A 17626-nucleotide genomic window follows, 5' to 3' on the forward strand; every position below is an offset into this window, starting at 1 on the left:
CGCTGCCTAGGGGTCCGCTGGGGTGAAGTGTATCCCCAGGGCTTCCCAGAAGTGTAGATGGTGATGATGGATGATGTAAGGCGCAGTGAATAACGAGGACACAAGGTTGCAGTCTCTTTACCTTTACTGAAGACTTCAGCATCCACAGTCCAGGGTACAGACCACAGGGTAGGCAGAGTCCGGCCGGTCCGAAGGCAAATCCAGAGTCCCCTTATCCAGGTGGAAATCAGTAGCCTTTCTCTAGCGCCTGTGTGTTGTAGTACCTCTCTGCTGAGCTTCTCACAACTGTTGTAGATGTTCTAGATGTTATGTCTTCCTCTCTGTCCCCCAGATGGTATGGATAGGACAAACCTGTATGACTGATGGCCTGAGGCTTTTTACAGGGACCCTAGAGACGCCCCGGCCCCCACAAGTTGCCACCGTGTCTCCTAGGTATTAAGGTCGGGCAGCCAACTTGGAATTGACTGTCTTGCCGGTCTCTGGAGCAAGGCATGGAGACGGTTGCTCCCTCGGTGTTCTGGCCACCGGCTACACGCCTCAGAAGGAGGCAACCTATTACAGGGCAGAACTCCTTCTGGTGTTATCTCCTTGTGCTATGACTTCGTTTCTCACCCTCTACAATACAATTCTCTTCGTGTCCTTTCTTAGGATGCTGCCGCACGTGGGGCAGGCGCAGCGCCGTGTCTTTCTGTCTTGCTATGCCTCTGATAGGATCTCACCCCTGTCAGGGGCCCTCTGTCTGCAGCTCCGATGTTCCTCCTTTCCCCCCGTCTGCCTGACAGCGGCTGCCTGGGCAAAGCCCAGTCAGCGTCTCTCTAATTTTCTATCCAGCCCACCAGTTTTACCCTTCTGTGAGGAGTGCCCTAGTAGATAGGAGCAAGGCTCCCCCTGGTGGTCTGGAGTGTGAAGTGCGGTGTATGGTTTGTGATACCTGGTAGGAAGATCTCCTTTATTGCCATCAGACGTAATATCACTCCCCCTGGTGGAAGAATTACATCTCTGCAACGACCAGGACTCTGAGGCGCTGCACTTATGAAAAGGACACCACATCTGCACTCTGCAGTTTCAACAGATTGTATATACAAGATAACATGATTTTGGTAACTGCAGATGTGGAAAGTCTATACACTTCAATCCGACACAGCGATGGTCTCAAAGCCGTCTCCTGGTTCCTTCAAGCTGGTAATTTTGAAACTTTTGGCTGAGTTTATTGTGAAACTCCTGAAGTATTTACTTACTCATAACTGATTTATTTTCAACAACCAAATATACTTACAGCTTCAAGGAACTGCCATGGGGGTGGCTTGCACTCCATCATATGCAAACTTATTCTTGGGATAGGTACAGGATAGTTTGTGGATTAAGTCTGCACTGCCACAATAATTCAGATTCTTTCTCTTTGTGGTATTTTCCTGATGAAGGGGTCAGATACACCTTGAAACGCATTGAATAAACCACCAGAGTTTTCTTTACATTTGAATCTGTATCATTGTGGCAGCACGGACTTAATCCACAAACTATTCCGTACAACGTCTCTGAGAAGGTCACGTGGGAGGCCCGTGGATCTGCAGCAGCCGATACGCACATGCTTTTGCTTTATACCATCAGTTGAGCAGCTCCCTGTTAAAAAAATGCACTTAATCTGAGGATAAGACCCTATATGCGCTTTTTGTCTCCCTAATTTACTAGAACTTATTCTTGGGGGCATAGGAGAGAGAGTTTTTTTGAGCAATCCTATAGCTCAAATAGACAAGGTCCATCAGTGGATTAGGTTTATTGATGACGTAGGGTTTGTGTGGGAAGGATCATCAGAACAATTGAATAGGTTTATGACAACTCTCAATCAAAATGAACTGAACATCAGACTTATCTTTTCTCATGGCCGTCAACCTAATTTTCTTGACATCGATATTCAATCAACCCCACAAGGCCAAATCCTACAGATGTGTATTGAAAACCTGCTGTCTCACAGGTAGATGCTGCATTCTGTCCTAGTTAACTTGACACTGCCACTGATGGACAATGCCTAAATAGGACACCCCCAACCTACTGTCTCCTTCCCCATAATCCTGTAGAATGTAAGCCCGCAAGGGCAGGGTCCTCGCCCCTCTGTATCAGTCCGTCATTGTTTGTTTACTGTAAGTGATATCTATAACTTGTATGTAACCCCTTCTCATGTACAGCACCATGAAATCAATGGTGCTATATAAATAAATAATAATAATAATATTTCCTTTCATTCTCATTACACAGAGCAGTCTTTACACTGAATAAGGTCTTGATGACCGAAACATCTGTTATGTATTAATTGTGGAGTGAATTAAAACTTTACTTACTCATTATCCAAGCTTGAGTGCCAAGTTTTTTCTATTATATATTACGGTTTGGGACCCCACTTGAGCATCGTTTTACAGTTGTGCCACGTAACTTATCTTCATAATAATAGTTTAGATAGGTCAAATGTGGTGACAGATCCACTTTAAGCTTAGTTAAAGATCATTGTTATCGGCAGATCATCCTGTGGAAACATGTGCTGCCGAGAACATTTTTATTCTATGCTCACACAGGGATCATATTAAGGATTGCTTTCTGCGCATGAAAGTACAGTTGGCCAGTCTAAACAGGCTACTAAACTGCTGCCGATTGGCTTCATAAAACCGGTCAGTGGTCATTGAAGCTCCACGATTAACCAGTGTTAATGCCTCCTTAGGTCCAGATGTAGGTGACATCTCCAGTTCTTCTAATCCTTTTCTTCTTCATCTGGTACCGATGCTGTTGCTCATTTCCGCAGACGTCCCTCTTCTCCAGTATTCTTCAGCACATCACGACACAGTGCCCTAAAACAAAACACGTGTCATTATAATGCCACCTGAATTAAAATAGCTGTCCATGCTGTGCCCTAAATAAATAACTTCTCCTCATTGTGCTCTCTGCCCCAAAAAGTAACACCCACATCATCCCTCTTATGGTACATAACATCCTCTCCTATGAAATTTTGCCACCACACCGTTCCCCCTTATACGGGGGGGGGGGGGGGGGGCAGTTCAGGGGCCCAGGTTCCTCATCTCCTGTTTTGCCATTGCTTCCTGTTTTTACTTTTGAATTTACTGCTGATTTTATTCCAGCTCAGAGAACGGCAGCAGCCGGTATCTACACCTGCATAGGCGTTGTACATAAGACAACCCAACTTGGTGAACAATACCATACTATTAATATCTTTTACTGTCCAAATGATGCCCTGTTGTGCATTTTTTGTCATTTTCTAGCTATACCACAAATGTATTAAAGTGGCACACTCTTACACACCTTTCTCCTACTGACAATACTTTTAGCTTGCTTAATTTAGGTAAGTAATTTAAACCAAAAGACTGCATGCCAAAAATGCCCTTAGGTACAATTTACAACTTCACTCGGCCACACTAATTTTGGAGCTGGAAAATCAAAAGCGGTTGGTGGAAATCCAAATTATTTTTGGAGAATAGTATTAAACAGTCTTAAAATGTTATGCCAGATTTTTTATGCAAATTATATCAATAAGCAGGAGAGGTAACATTAGTAAACGTGAGCCAGTATGTACGGATTTCATAGTTGGTTCTCATACGCTTTCTCTTATAGAGTTTAGTAAGCATGTACCAAGAAAATACATCTTCACACTTTTCCCAGAAATTAACATGTCTAGCTTCATTTTTCTCACTAATTTTATTTGACTACCATCAAGAAATAACAGAGTACGATTCTGCAAATCATCCCATATTCTTGGTGCTATCTGGGATTCCATATATATGTAAATGTGTTAAGCTTAAAAAGTATCACAGCACAGATTATTTGGAATGTGATGGCTGTTTTTTTATGACCCTCTCCTTAACCCTAAAACTGGAGATAAAAAATTATTACTTGTAAAATAGGTTCAAAACTCAATATGTTCTTGGATATTGTTAAACAATAACACCTCTCAGCTCATTTTTACATATGGGAATAGTTAATGACTGTATATGTGCTTGTCCTTCATAAAAGTAAGTCTATTTTGTAGAGATACGATGTGCTAGTCATGAGAAATCTAGTGTAGAAGCCATATGCAAATCAGTCTGGAACAAAGGGTGTGTTAAAGTACTTGGACTGTTTCTTCCAAGTACATTGACACCCCAAAACTGCCCATACATCTAACCAACATGCAAATATTGCATCGGGGCCCATCTGATTCTAGCTATGCCACAGTTAAGATTGACCCACTTTTTTTTTTTTTTTAAATATGGAACGCTTCACGAATTTGCGTGTCATCCTTGCGCAGGGGCCATGCTAATCTTCTCTGTATCGTTCCAATTTTAGTATATGTGCTGCCGAAGCGAGCACACATTGACCCACTTTTTTGACCATTTTTGTTGTTGCTGGTTTTCTGTGTACAGTAAGTTTGGAATACATATATACATTTGTGAGGTGAATTTTAATTTTTTGCAATAAAAGCTAATTTTTAGTAGGACCTTTCACTATTATTTTTTGCATTTGATTGTGTACTGATTGTATATGTATAACATATCTCCAATTGTAATAACAATTGTAAAACAAATATCAGAATGTCATGAATCCACCATTCATGGTATCCTATGGATGCAGTGAGTAACAGCTCAGCCACCCTATATAATTAACCCCTTTTTGACATGTGCACACATGTCAGATTCCCCCTGTTTGGTGAGGGCTACGGCGCTGAGCCAGCACCTTTCCGTGCACATGACAGCTGATCTATACAGCTGACATGTGCTTGCAACTAGTTAACTGTCAGTGTAAATCTCTGACAGCGGCACTTAACTCACACTTACAGGAAGCCCGTCACTAATCCTGCCCATCAGCATGACAACCAGAGGTCTGCCGCAGATTGCTATGACTACCGTGGTCAGCGCTCGTAGCAAGTGACCATTTCTGCTACACACATGCGATCTGAACATCACATGTGTGTAGCAGAGGCAATCAAAGAACTGCAACTTTAAGTCTCTCATAGAAACTTAAAGCATGCAAAAAGTTAAAAAATCAGTTTTAAAATATAAAAAAATAAAAAAAATATAAAAGTTCAAATCAGCCCCATTCAAAATATAACAATAAAACAATAAAATATAATATAACAATAAAAAAATGAAATATACACATATTGGTATCACCGTTTTCATAATCATCTATGACTAAGGGCGCCATGATGCGCCAGAAACGCATCAGGCAGAGAGTCTCTCTCAATTTTTAAAACTGGATTTACGTGCTGCAAACACCCCTCCTTCTTCCCAGCGTTCCCCTCTCTTCCTCTGAAAAATACATGAATGTGCAGCTGAGTGCTCATATGTATTAGGGAGTTGGGCAAGATAGCTGTCTGTCAATCGAAAGTTTGGTTGACTGTCATCCTGTGTATGGACGGCATTCCACCACATGGTAGTTTGCACTATCTTCAGATTCAATGTTCATTATTCCCTATGGATGTAAATGGATATTTCTATCACAGTCATTTATGGCTTATCCACTCACTACTCTAGCGGCTGAGTAAGCTTGCTTCTTGTTCTGCACTTTTTTTCACATAGGAAAAAGTGCATAGAGAACCAAGCACATGGATGAGTCTAGCAAATTCCAGGTTATGGCAGTGAGTGGAGATGTGTCCCAATTCTCTAGTGGCTATATAACTTAAATATACCATTCAAAATCCCTACTTTTATTTTCAAAAAATATGTTTTATGTATGTGTTAAAATTATACAGGTTTATAAAAGCATGACTGCATTCTCCCAGAAATATCGCTACACTTGTCTATGGGTTCTGTCTAGTATTGCAGCTTAACTCCATTAGGCCTCCTTCACATGTCCTAATGGTTCCTGTACAGGAAAAACCAGTACTGTGGTGAGATCAATGGTCTGTGTGCCACTCTTATGTGCGTATGTGACGTCCATGTATCCATTTGGTGCCCGTGTGCCACATAACTGCACAGTACAATTATCTGTTCCAAGGTGCCGGATGCTGATGCCAGCTCTCATCATTGTCGCTTGGTCTCCCTGTGATCACCATGACCAGGCAACAATGATGGGAGTACTCAGCACCCACTCTGTACATTGTGTGTGAAATAAATAATTAATTTTAAAAAAATGGTATGGGCTCTCACGTATTTTTGATAACCAGTAGAGGGAAAATCCATGGCTGAGGGCTAATGTTACCAAACACTAAACTGGGAACGGGGACACTGACCCAAACGGTTCCCAGGCTATCAATAACAGCTCACAGCTGTTTGCTTAACCTTGACAGGTTAGTTTACAGGGGACCCCAGAAAAAAATGACATAGAGTCGCCTAATAAATTCAGCAAACGCTAAACAGACAGCTTTGGGCTGATTCTAATAGCCTAGGAAAGGGCTAGGGATATTGCTCCCCTCCCAGGCTACCAAGATCAACCCTCAACTTTCCCAGAAATGGCATATCAATGAGAAGAGTCAAATCTGGTGCTTAGCCTCATTCTTCCCACTTGCCCTGGTTCAGTGGCAAGTGGGGTAACAGGGTTGGGGTTGATGTCAGCTTTCTATTGTCAGCCAACATCAAGCCCAGGGTTTAGTAATGGACAGGTGTCTATAAGACGCCCCCATTACTAACCTCATAGTCATATTGTAAAAAAAAGACACAGCAAGAATAAAGTCCTTTATTTGAAATAAAACTACACACCCTCTTTTACCCATTTATTCACAAAAACAAAACAAAAACAAAGTTATACCTACCCTTCCACCTTAATCCATCGAAGCCCATATCCCCTGTAAAAGACCAAAAATAATAAAACACCATATTCCTCACCTGTCCGACGATAATCCATTAAGGGCCATGTCCCATGAGCAGTCACATCAGTGATCTCCACACGAGCTGGAAAATGACAATGGGTGTGCATGTGATTGTATTTCCAGTCCTTAAAAAATGGACTGTATAAAAACACAAAAAAATGGACGTGTGAAGGAGGCCTTAAAGTGCAAAAGACCGTGTGGCAACATTACAAATAACCTGTGAACAGTCATGGTGCTATAGTTGGACTAAAGCAGCAATGTTTTGCTAATTATCACCTATCTGTCTAGAAATAGGCCTAAGAGGGTACAGTTTATAATGTTATGGTATTATTAGTATTCCACATCTTGCTCCTGCCTTGTATATGACACAACATTTGTCTTAATTTGAGGATGATAAATAAAACTAAATCTTGTCCTTGTTGCAGCAGAGAAGAATCTACAGAACATAAATGTTTAATGGAAGTATCCAATTACAATGCCCTTGATTCGACAAAACATCTGCTGAAAATATTTTAATTTTTTAAATTATTAAAGTTTCACTCACAACATACAAGTTAACGAGCGAGCAAAATGTGTTTTAAAATATTAATAATATAAAGGTAATTTCAGTAATGCAATAAGCAAATAGTAGACTACTTTCTGGTTTGTATTTTATATGCACATCCTCAGTATACGATTTGAGGAAAAACGCTAAAATGCAAAGTGTGAAGTTTAAAATAAATCTTTATTATGTTTTTAGACGATAAAAAAAATGAAATATTTTAATTTAAACAAGAGACAGAAATAATGAAGAGAGAATGGGAGCATGGAATGTGAACAATGGCGTGCTCATGGAGTACTCAAAAAATGAAAAAAGCCTTGAAAAAAAGAGAAAATGTATCCAATACCAATTCATAAATGAATGATCCATAAAGTGCATAGTGCATGCTGTAAGCATTCATAATGAATTGAAAACATCCCAAGTGGATAAAATTAATTCTGTATCAAAAAGATTCACATGACTAAACATTGGCCAACGTGTATCTTACACTAACAATTTTTCTAGCGTCATGTTGATATAAGTGTAGGCATCAAATTAAATGAATTAGTGAAGGTAAAAAAGAATGGAGTACCTATAAAGTGCAGAGTGCAAAAATTCCAGCTGCCATGTCCTCTCACCCCGACAGAGCCGTTTTGCAAATGCTTCCTCAATGAGGGCGTGATTAAACATGGCCATAGGTGGTGCCTTAAATACCCATAAAGGGAACATGATTGGATGAATCGAGGTCATCGGGTGCTTCTCCACTACTAATAGTCTAACCCGCTTGATTAAAATAAAATATTTCATTTTTTAATTGTCTAAAAACATAATAAAGATTTATTTTAAACTTCACACTTTGCATTTTAGCGTCTTTCCTCAAATCGTATATTGAGGATGTGCCTATAAAATTCTTGAGCAGACGTTTTTTGCCCAACTTTGTATAAGACTGTATTAATTTATTTCTGGTTTGTATTCCTGATGACCTTAAGCCAGTAAAAAGTATGTTTTTTATCTGACAATATATTTCTGTCCGAGAAGAACATTAAATGTAAAAAAACAACAAAAATACCTTTCAGCAATCCCTATTGTAAATCCTTCCCTCCTTCAATTGTATTATGTCTGACATTGCAATCAAAACTGAGAAATATATAAAGAAATGTTATATATGTCCTAGGAGACCAGCCATGTCCCTTTCCTTTATTTTTTTAATCTCACAGTCATTTATCTTGATATGAGACCTCTCACTGCAGATGAGTCTGCCTCACCGCACTGCCCGCAATGGAAGACATACTGAAGATTAAGCAAAACCTCTTTGCTAAGTCTTAACCCTCACCCTTTTGCCATTGGAATATGGAAGAGAACTGTAGAACATGACACATTGTGTTCTCTGGACAATAGTTAGGGCGAAGTTTCTTGTGCACATCTACGCTCACATTGAAGGAAAAATTCTAAAAATGATTAAAAAATGAAACATTAATATTATGCATTAATATTATTATTATTATTCATATAGCAGTATAAATGTTTCATAATGTAAGTAATGTACTGACATGTATATCGGTACAAAGCTTTGTTCAGTATGACAAAGTAATTATCACATCAATGAATGTGACAGATGTAACCATTGAAATATTTCCCATCTATCTTCCCATGAAAGCAGATTGCTGATGAATATTTTGACGTAAAATTCCTTTTCTGACTCAAACATGATGATGGGAAAATGCTCAAGGTGTCATTTTATTTGGATTCCCTGACTTACAGTATGGATGTAAAGCAGATATATTCTTTGGCAGGCACACGGTGCAGATATTCTCAACAGATATGATTTTTGGCAGCATTGTTTGGGTAACGGAGGAAGTTTCATGTAAACAAATCCCAATCTTTATTCAGCCTATTCATATCAGCCAAAAACACTTCAAATTTCTAGAGAGGGAAATTTATTTAACTCAGTTATTGGATCATTCATTGCTCCTGGATGAAATGCTTGATTTATTTTATAGACACATACGGCACCAATAATAGGATCTTATAATAGAAATTCATGGTAATTGCATTGAAAATTACCATAAATTATTTAAAAGGTTTCTGTCACAGATTTCCCAAGGCAGAGAGGAACCGTAGAGTTTTCATGTATTCCTGCACTGATTAAAAGCAGTTCTCCTTCATATTAAATGGTGCAGGTTTCTGTTAGCAGTGCAGGGGTTCAACTGTTCAGCTTAGAGTCTCTGAAGCTTTCCTGCTTGGATGATCTCAGCTGTTCAGTATTGGCCACTCCCCTCTCCTATATATACTCAGTGTTAGTCTTATACTGCCTGGTGTGGAGTTAAAGAGTCAGTTAATGACAGAAGTGTTTGCAGTGTTTATCTGTGACTGCTGCTTGGTATTTCGGCTTTGTGCAAATCCTCATTCAAACCTATTTGGTTTTCCTTCTTTTCCTTCCTGGTGTTCCCCTCTGTTGTTTGTGAGTGCATATTTGTATGATAGGTATTTTAATTTATCCTTGTACTATTAGCCTTAGGCCAGTTTCATCCATTCAAAATTCATGGTCCAAGTACAGATCACCCATGTTCGGACAAGCAGCAGATCTCCCAACCTGAGTCGCAGCACTTCAGAGTGAAACATACCTGGCTAAAATAATATAGCCATACAAACCAATTCATGGGCAGGATGTATCAGCTGTCATGTTCCCTTTAAGACTAAAAGAAGGCACAAGTTCATCAAGTCTAATCCTTAAACTAACGTGTTAATCTTGAGGAAGGCAAATGCTAAGTGCCCCATTTTCATAGAAAAATTTGTTTCTGACTCCACATACGGCAATGGGTAAACATCCCATCACAGCATCTAGTACCCACAACCTGCAATATTATATTTTTTCAAGAAAGACTTTCATACCCTCTTTGACACATGCGCAGATTGAGGTCTCGGCACCGAGATCTCGTCTCCCGAGATCTTGGGATGAGATATCGGTGCCGAGATCTCAATCTGCGCATGCGCCGCTTCCAGTGGCCATTTTCCCCGAGACCACAGTATTGGGACAGTGGAAGTGTGGGGCTCCATGCTATCACAATATGTCGCCAAAGCCTCCGCACCACCGAGCACCGCTGAACCTGTCGCACCAACCTGGGATGGGAGTGAGATCATCACCCTGTAGCGTCAGACCACCGCAAGAATCGCCTGACTCCTGCTGCCACCACGCTAATTGTAAGTACATTCCGACCATAAGACGCACTCCCATTTTCCCCCCAAATTTGGGGGGAAAAAGTTTGTCTTATAGTCAAAAAAATACAATAATATTTATTTGTGTTGTCCTCAAGAACTTCTTACCAAACATCTAGAAATGGCATAGAAATAAGAAGCCTCCTCTATCCAGATTATACCTTTGTGAATTGAGAGGCATTAGAATTAATGGTATAGCTTCCCACCTCTGCTTGCTGTCCATGTCTCATCTGCTGCATTAGAATTAATGGTATAGCTTCCCACCTCTGCTTGCTGTCCATGTCTCATCTGCCACTATACCATCTAGCAACTTATTTTAATGTGCCTGCGTAATGTTTGGTATAATTCCTTGGTTGTATTGTAGGATGTACTCACTGTTTGATGTATATCAATTACTGTGGCCACTCTAGATACAATCAGGTGAAGGTGTTATAGCATGTTGCCAGCTACAATGCCTTTGATCATTTAACCACCCCCTGGTGTGCTGGCCCCAGCTGCCAAATTATCCCCACCCTGGTCCCATAATCCATCTCTTCTGACCCATCACTGGACTATAAATGTAGAACCATCCTTAGGGGGGCACGCTAGTGGGGGTGCACGCGTCACATAAGCAAAGCGTCACGGAAGATAAGCGTCGTGATACCGCAGTTATTCCATGGCAGTTAGTCAGGGCAGGAGTCAGGTAACCCACACTCTGTTTTCCCTTCTCACCATGTGCTTTATTCCTATCCTCCTATGCTCCCTTGCAATGCACATTCACCGCCCAATCCCCCCTCCACCACGACTCATACACATCAGCTCCTCACTGCTTCCCTCTCCCATGTACAGCTCCCATGCACTTCTCACCTTCCTGAAAAACCTCAGCCCATCTTACCCAAACACACTGCACAAAAAAACTTCAAACATTTCAAAAAACTACTTGCTGTGATGCTGTAAGAATCAGGCTGCACTCAGATGTCATCCGAGTGCAGTCCCATTTGAGAGAGTGGATTCAAACAGGGACAACGGAGAGTGGACCCACTGGACCGTGACGACGAACCCCTCTCGGACGAGCTGACCAGGTGGACCGCCCCCTATACAGGGAGCGTTAGGGGCAGGCCCGTGAGGGACTATCGCCACGGAAGCTGGAGGGTCGACTGAGATAAGAAGGGTACACTGCAGGAACACAGGGACCGAAGGAAACAGCGGAGGAAACAGAGGGAATGGCAAGGAACTACTGAGACGAGGGAGAAGATGGGAATACTACAGAGACACGGAGGCTGACGAGACAATATGGAGACACAGAGGCTGACGGGAGCAAGGAAATGGTAAAGGAGCCGGGCAGGTACCGCACAGAAACAGGAACTGAAGGAACAAAGCAGGAACACAGGAAAATCAGGCAGGTACTGCAGAGGAAGGAGGAGTCCCAAGGTCAGAAAGCTAGGAATGCACAGAGACCACAGGTGACCAGAAGCACTTGTAAACACAAATGATCATCAGGCACAGAGGAGCAGCAGGAAGCAGCTTATATACCAGCATGAGAGCTACTTCCGGGTTACAGTCCTCCAGGATGACGGAGAGGACAGGAAGGAGTGCCAACAGAGGAATCAGATGTGCGCACGCGCAGAGCTGAATGCGCCGTGCGCGCGCACCCGGCGAGCTGCAGAAGCCGGGGGCGAGCGCTGCATGACAGTACCCCCGTCTTTACGCCCCTCCTTTTTAAGACTTGAAAGAAACCGGGACAAAATGCGAGGGGCCTGAATGTTCTCACGAGGCTCCCAGGACCTCTCCTCAGGACCAAAACCTTTCCAGTCAACCAAAAACAAAGTTCTCCCTCTAAGTTTTTTCATGGCTAAAATGTCCCTAACTTCAAAGACATCATCCTCGGAAACAGGCGAAGGAGAACAAAGGTTAGAAGAATGAAACTGATTAAAAACTACGGGTTTAAGGAGAGACACATGAAAAGAATTAGAAATACGCAGAGAGGCAGGCAACTTAAGTTTGTAAGAAACGTCATTAATACGAGACAAAACTTCGAATGGACCGATATAGCGAGGACCCAGCTTATGTGAAGGAATTTTGAGACGGATAAATTTAGAAGAAACCCAAACCTTGTCCCCAGGATGGAATATAGGAGAATCGAGGCGTCTTTTGTCCGCATGTCTCTTCATCCTGACTTGAGCCAACTCAAGGGCAGACTTGGTCTCCTGCCAGACCCTGGAGAACTCTCTAGACAGAAGATCAGCCGCTGGTACAGTAGAGACAGGAGGAACCGGAAGAGGAAGACCAGGATGTTGACCGTAGACGATAAAAAATGGAGATTTGTTAGTAGCTTCGCTGGAATGGTTATTGTAGGAAAACTCAGCCCATGGCAGCAAGTCAGACCAATCATTCTGATGGGAATTGGAAAAATGACGGAGATAAGTTACCAAGGTCTGATTAGTACGTTCCACCTGGCCATTGGACTGCGGATGGTAGGCTGAAGAAAAGTCAAGCGAAATGTTCATAGATTTGCAGAGGGATTTCCAGAAGCGGGCGGTGAATTGAACACTTCGGTCAGAAACAATATGTAAAGGAAGACCATGAAGACGAAAAATATGGTGAACAAAAATCTTTGCCAATTCGGGAGCAGAAGGCAAACCAGGTAGTGCAATGAAATGAGCCATCTTGGAGAAACGATCCATGACCACGAAGATGACGGTACAACCAGATGAAGAAGGCAGGTCAGTGATGAAGTCCATCGATAAATGTTGCCACGGAGTGGAGGGTACCGGTAAAGGATGCAAAAGCCCGGAAGGTAGTTGCCTGGGAATTTTATTCTTGGCACAGGAGGGACAAGAGGCGACAAAACTTTGGACGTCCTTGGACAACGTAGGCCACCAGTAATAGCGAGAGATCAGACGGAGGGTTTTTTTGAGACCAACATGTCCAGCTAATTTGGAGGCATGACCCCAAAGTAAGACGCGTTCTCTGTTCTCTTCAGCAACTAAGGTCTTACCCGGAGGCAACGAGGAAAGAGAGAGAGGAGCAACTGTGATGACTCTTGCAGGATCGATGATGTGCGCAGGTTCTTCCTCCATATCCACCGCCTGGAATGACCTAGACAGAGCATCGGCTCTGGAGTTTTTATCTCCTGGCAGGAAACGAAGTTCAAAGTCAAACCTGGCGAAAAACAAGGCCCACCTGGCCTGCCGAGGATTTAGTCTTTGCGCAGAGCGGATATATGCCAGATTCTTGTGATCTGTGTAAATTACAAAACGATGTAAAGCCCCCTCCAAGAGGTACCGCCACTCCTCCAATGCCAACCTGATTGCCAAAAGTTCTTTATCACCGATAGAATAATTCTTTTCAGAGGAGGAGAAGATCTTAGAGAAAAAACCACAGGGCACAAGACGACCAGAAGAGGATTTCTGCGAGAGCACAGCTCCAGCTCCAATTGCAGAAGCATCTACTTCAAGGATGAAGGGTTTATTGGCCACAGGACGATGAAGAATAGGAGCGGAGGCGAAGGCCTGCTTGATGGACCGGAAAGCCTCTTCGGCCTCAGACGACCATAGATGAGGATTGACACCCTTCCGAATCATGGAGGAGATTGGAGCAGAAAGGGAGGAAAAGTGAGGGATAAACTGCCGATAGTAGTTAGCAAATCCAAGAAATCGCTGAATTGCTTTCACTCCAAGAGGACGTGGCCAGTTGAGCACGGCAGAAACTTTTCCTGGATCCATACACAAACCAGCGTCGGAAATGATGAAACCCAAGAAGGGAAGAGATGACTGTTCGAAGACACATTTTTCCAGTTTTGCGTACAGCCGATTCTCTCTCAAACGCTGAAGTACTTGCCGTACATCTCTTCTGTGAGTAGACAGATCTGGAGAGAACACAAGGATATCGTCCAAGTACACTACAACACAGGTGTAAAGTAGATCCCGAAAAACATCATTTACAAACTCCTGGAAGACTGCGGGTGCGTTGCATAAACCGAATGGCATAACCAAATATTCATAATGACCATCTCTGGTATTAAACGCAGTCTTCCACTCGTCACCGGAACGGATACGGACCAAATTATAAGCTCCTCTGAGATCCAATTTGGTAAAGATTCGTGCTCCACGTAGACGATCAAAGAGTTCAGGTATGAGAGGAAGTGGGTACTTGTTCTTGATCGTGATAGTGTTGAGACCCCGATAGTCTATACATGGGCGAAGAGAACCGTCCTTCTTCTTGACGAAGAAGAACCCAGCTCCTGCAGGTGAGGAGGACTTTCGAATGAAGCCTCTGGCCAGATTCTCTTGGATATATTCGGACATGGCTTGAGTTTCGGTAGGAGACAATGGGTAAATACGTCCTCGAGGTGGAGTAGAACCAGGAACAAGGTCTATCGGGCAGTCATAAGAGCGGTGCGGCGGCAAGATCTCCGCCTCCTTCTTGTTAAAGACATCCGAGAAGGCGCAATAGGCTGGAGGAATTCCCGTGGATTCCGAAGCAGACCGAAAGGAGGACGCAGGCTTGACAGGAAGCAGGCACCTGTTCAGACAAGACTGTCCCCACCGTAGAACATCTCCAGTGCGCCAGTCCAGAGTGGGTTCGTGATCTCTCAGCCAAGGAAGACCCAAAAGGAAAGAATGAGACAATGAAGGTAAAACATAAAAGGCCAGTTTCTCACGATGAAGAGCTCCAATCTGAAGTTCAACTTCCTCCGTAACTAAGTTGACGGTCTCCCGCAAAGGCTGACCATCGACGGAAGCTATTTGTCTAGGAGTCTCCAAGGGTCTAACAGGTATCCCAAGCCTGTTTACAACCTCAAGCTGAACAAAGTTCCCAGCCGCTCCTGAATCAACATAAGCCTCCAGAGAAAAGTGACGGGAACCTAAATGTAGAATAACAGACAAAACCAGAGGTGGAGAGGAGTCATAACCACCTAGGAAGGCCTCTCTTACCTGTCCTAGGCGGAGGCGTTTCCCGACCTCTGAGGACAGGCGTGTAAGAGATGAGAGGCACTACCGCAGTAAAAACAGAGACCTTGTGCGAGTCTCTCCTTGCGGCGCTGCTCGGAAGACTCAAAGCGATCGACCTGCATGGGTTCAGGAGAAGATGAAGAAACCACTGGGGCTGTTTGAGAAAAAGAAGTCCCTCGAGCAATAGTGGTCTGGCGAAGAGGTCTCTTTTCTCTGGCAAGCTCGCGAGTGCGCTCCTGAAAACGCAGATCAATGCGTATGGCCAAGGAGATAAGATCATCCAAAGAGGTGGGAGTGTCCCGTCCTGCCAGCTCATCCTTAATCCGTGAAGACAAACCACGCCAAAACGCTCCAACCAAAGCCTCATTATTCCACCCAAGGTCTGAAGACAGAGTCCGGAAACGGATGGCGTACTGAGCTACAGAGAGAGTGGCCTGGCTAAGGTTAAAGAGGGACTCTGTGGTAGAGACCAGACGTCCAGGTTCATCAAAAACCTTGCGGAAGGTATCCAGGAACGGATTGAGTTGGGAGACCAAAGGATCATTACGCTCCCAGAGGGGATTAACCCATGCCAAAGCCTCACCCTCCAAATGGGATACTATAAAAACAACCTTAGCTCGATCGGTGGGATAAAGTAGCGGAGACAATTCAAAATGCAACTGGCATTGAATAAGAAAGCCGCGGCATGCTTTAGGATCCCCACCATACCGAGGAGGTCTAGCAAGTCGGGGCGAGGGTTGTGGCGCTGAGACAGGAGTGGAGACAGAGGCCACATTCTGGAGGGCGAGAAGCCGATCATTAATAGAGGCCAAAAAATTCGAAATATGGGACTGAGTGTCCCATTGTAGACCTAGCTCCAGCTGAAGGGCAACCAACTGCGGAGCAATACCAGGATCAGAAGGCTGTAAAGCCGCTAGGCGAGACTCCATATTTTTTTAAAAACGACATGATCCTAGTTTGGTTTTCACGCAAAAAGAGTAAGTCTTTTTGAGTAGCGGAAGCTCCAGCGGGGTCCATGGCCTGATGATACTGTGATGCTGTAAGAATCAGGCTGCACTCAGATGTCATCCGAGTGCAGTCCCATTTGAGAGAGTGGATTCAAACAGGGACAACGGAGAGTGGACCCACTGGACCGTGACGACGAACCCCTCTCGGACGAGCTGACCAGGTGGACCGCCCCCTATACAGGGAGCGTTAGGGGCAGGCCCGTGAGGGACTATCGCCACGGAAGCTGGAGGGTCGACTGAGATAAGAAGGGTACACTGCAGGAACACAGGGACCGAAGGAAACAGCGGAGGAAACAGAGGGAATGGCAAGGAACTACTGAGACGAGGGAGAAGATGGGAATACTACAGAGACACGGAGGCTGACGAGACAATATGGAGACACAGAGGCTGACGGGAGCAAGGAAATGGTAAAGGAGCCGGGCAGGTACCGCACAGAAACAGGAACTGAAGGAACAAAGCAGGAACACAGGAAAATCAGGCAGGTACTGCAGAGGAAGGAGGAGTCCCAAGGTCAGAAAGCTAGGAATGCACAGAGACCACAGGTGACCAGAAGCACTTGTAAACACAAATGATCATCAGGCACAGAGGAGCAGCAGGAAGCAGCTTATATACCAGCATGAGAGCTACTTCCGGGTTACAGTCCTCCAGGATGACGGAGAGGACAGGAAGGAGTGCCAACAGAGGAATCAGATGTGCGCACGCGCAGAGCTGAATGCGCCGTGCGCGCGCACCCGGCGAGCTGCAGAAGCCGGGGGCGAGCGCTGCATGACACTTGCTTTTTATCTTGTTACTCCTACTGATTTCGGGGGACATATCCCCCAACCCCGGTCCCCCATCCCCCAACCTCAACTGCTACCCTATCTCATATCAAAACCATACTAACCTTATTAATATTACTTGCACTCCCTCACCTCTCCCTTTCAATTGTGCCCTTTGGAATCCACGGTCTGTATGTAACAAGCTCCCTTTCCTGCACAACTACTTTCTGAACAACTCTCTCAATCTGTTGGCCCTCACTGAAACCTGGATCCAAGACTCTGACACTGTCTCCCCTGCTGCCATTTCCCATGGTGGCTTACAATTCTCCCATTCCCCAAGACCCACTAACAGACCTGGTGGTGGAGTCGGCATACTCTTGTCCCCCCAATGCACGTTCCAGGTT

General features: G+C 43.9%; 1 long non-coding RNA gene and 1 other non-coding gene across 2 annotated transcripts in view; both read right to left on the bottom strand.

The window, feature by feature from the left end:
* Positions 1-2512: 2512 nt before the first annotated feature.
* The window catches only part of LOC143817953 (uncharacterized), a 37795-nt gene continuing 22681 nt past the window's right edge, over positions 2513-17626 (bottom strand). The window contains exons 2-3 of the long non-coding RNA XR_013224225.1: positions 8641-8755; positions 2513-2837 (exon numbers count right to left, since the gene is read on the bottom strand). This is a non-coding gene — a long non-coding RNA (uncharacterized LOC143817953). The remainder of the gene's footprint in view (positions 2838-8640; positions 8756-17626) is intronic.
* LOC143763825 (U6 spliceosomal RNA) lies at positions 4244-4350 on the bottom strand. Its single transcript, XR_013212836.1, has one exon. It is a non-coding gene; the product is annotated as a U6 spliceosomal RNA (small nuclear RNA).

This window comes from Ranitomeya variabilis, chromosome 3 (assembly GCF_051348905.1).
Source record: "Ranitomeya variabilis isolate aRanVar5 chromosome 3, aRanVar5.hap1, whole genome shotgun sequence".
NCBI classification, from domain to species: Eukaryota; Metazoa; Chordata; class Amphibia; order Anura; family Dendrobatidae; genus Ranitomeya; species Ranitomeya variabilis.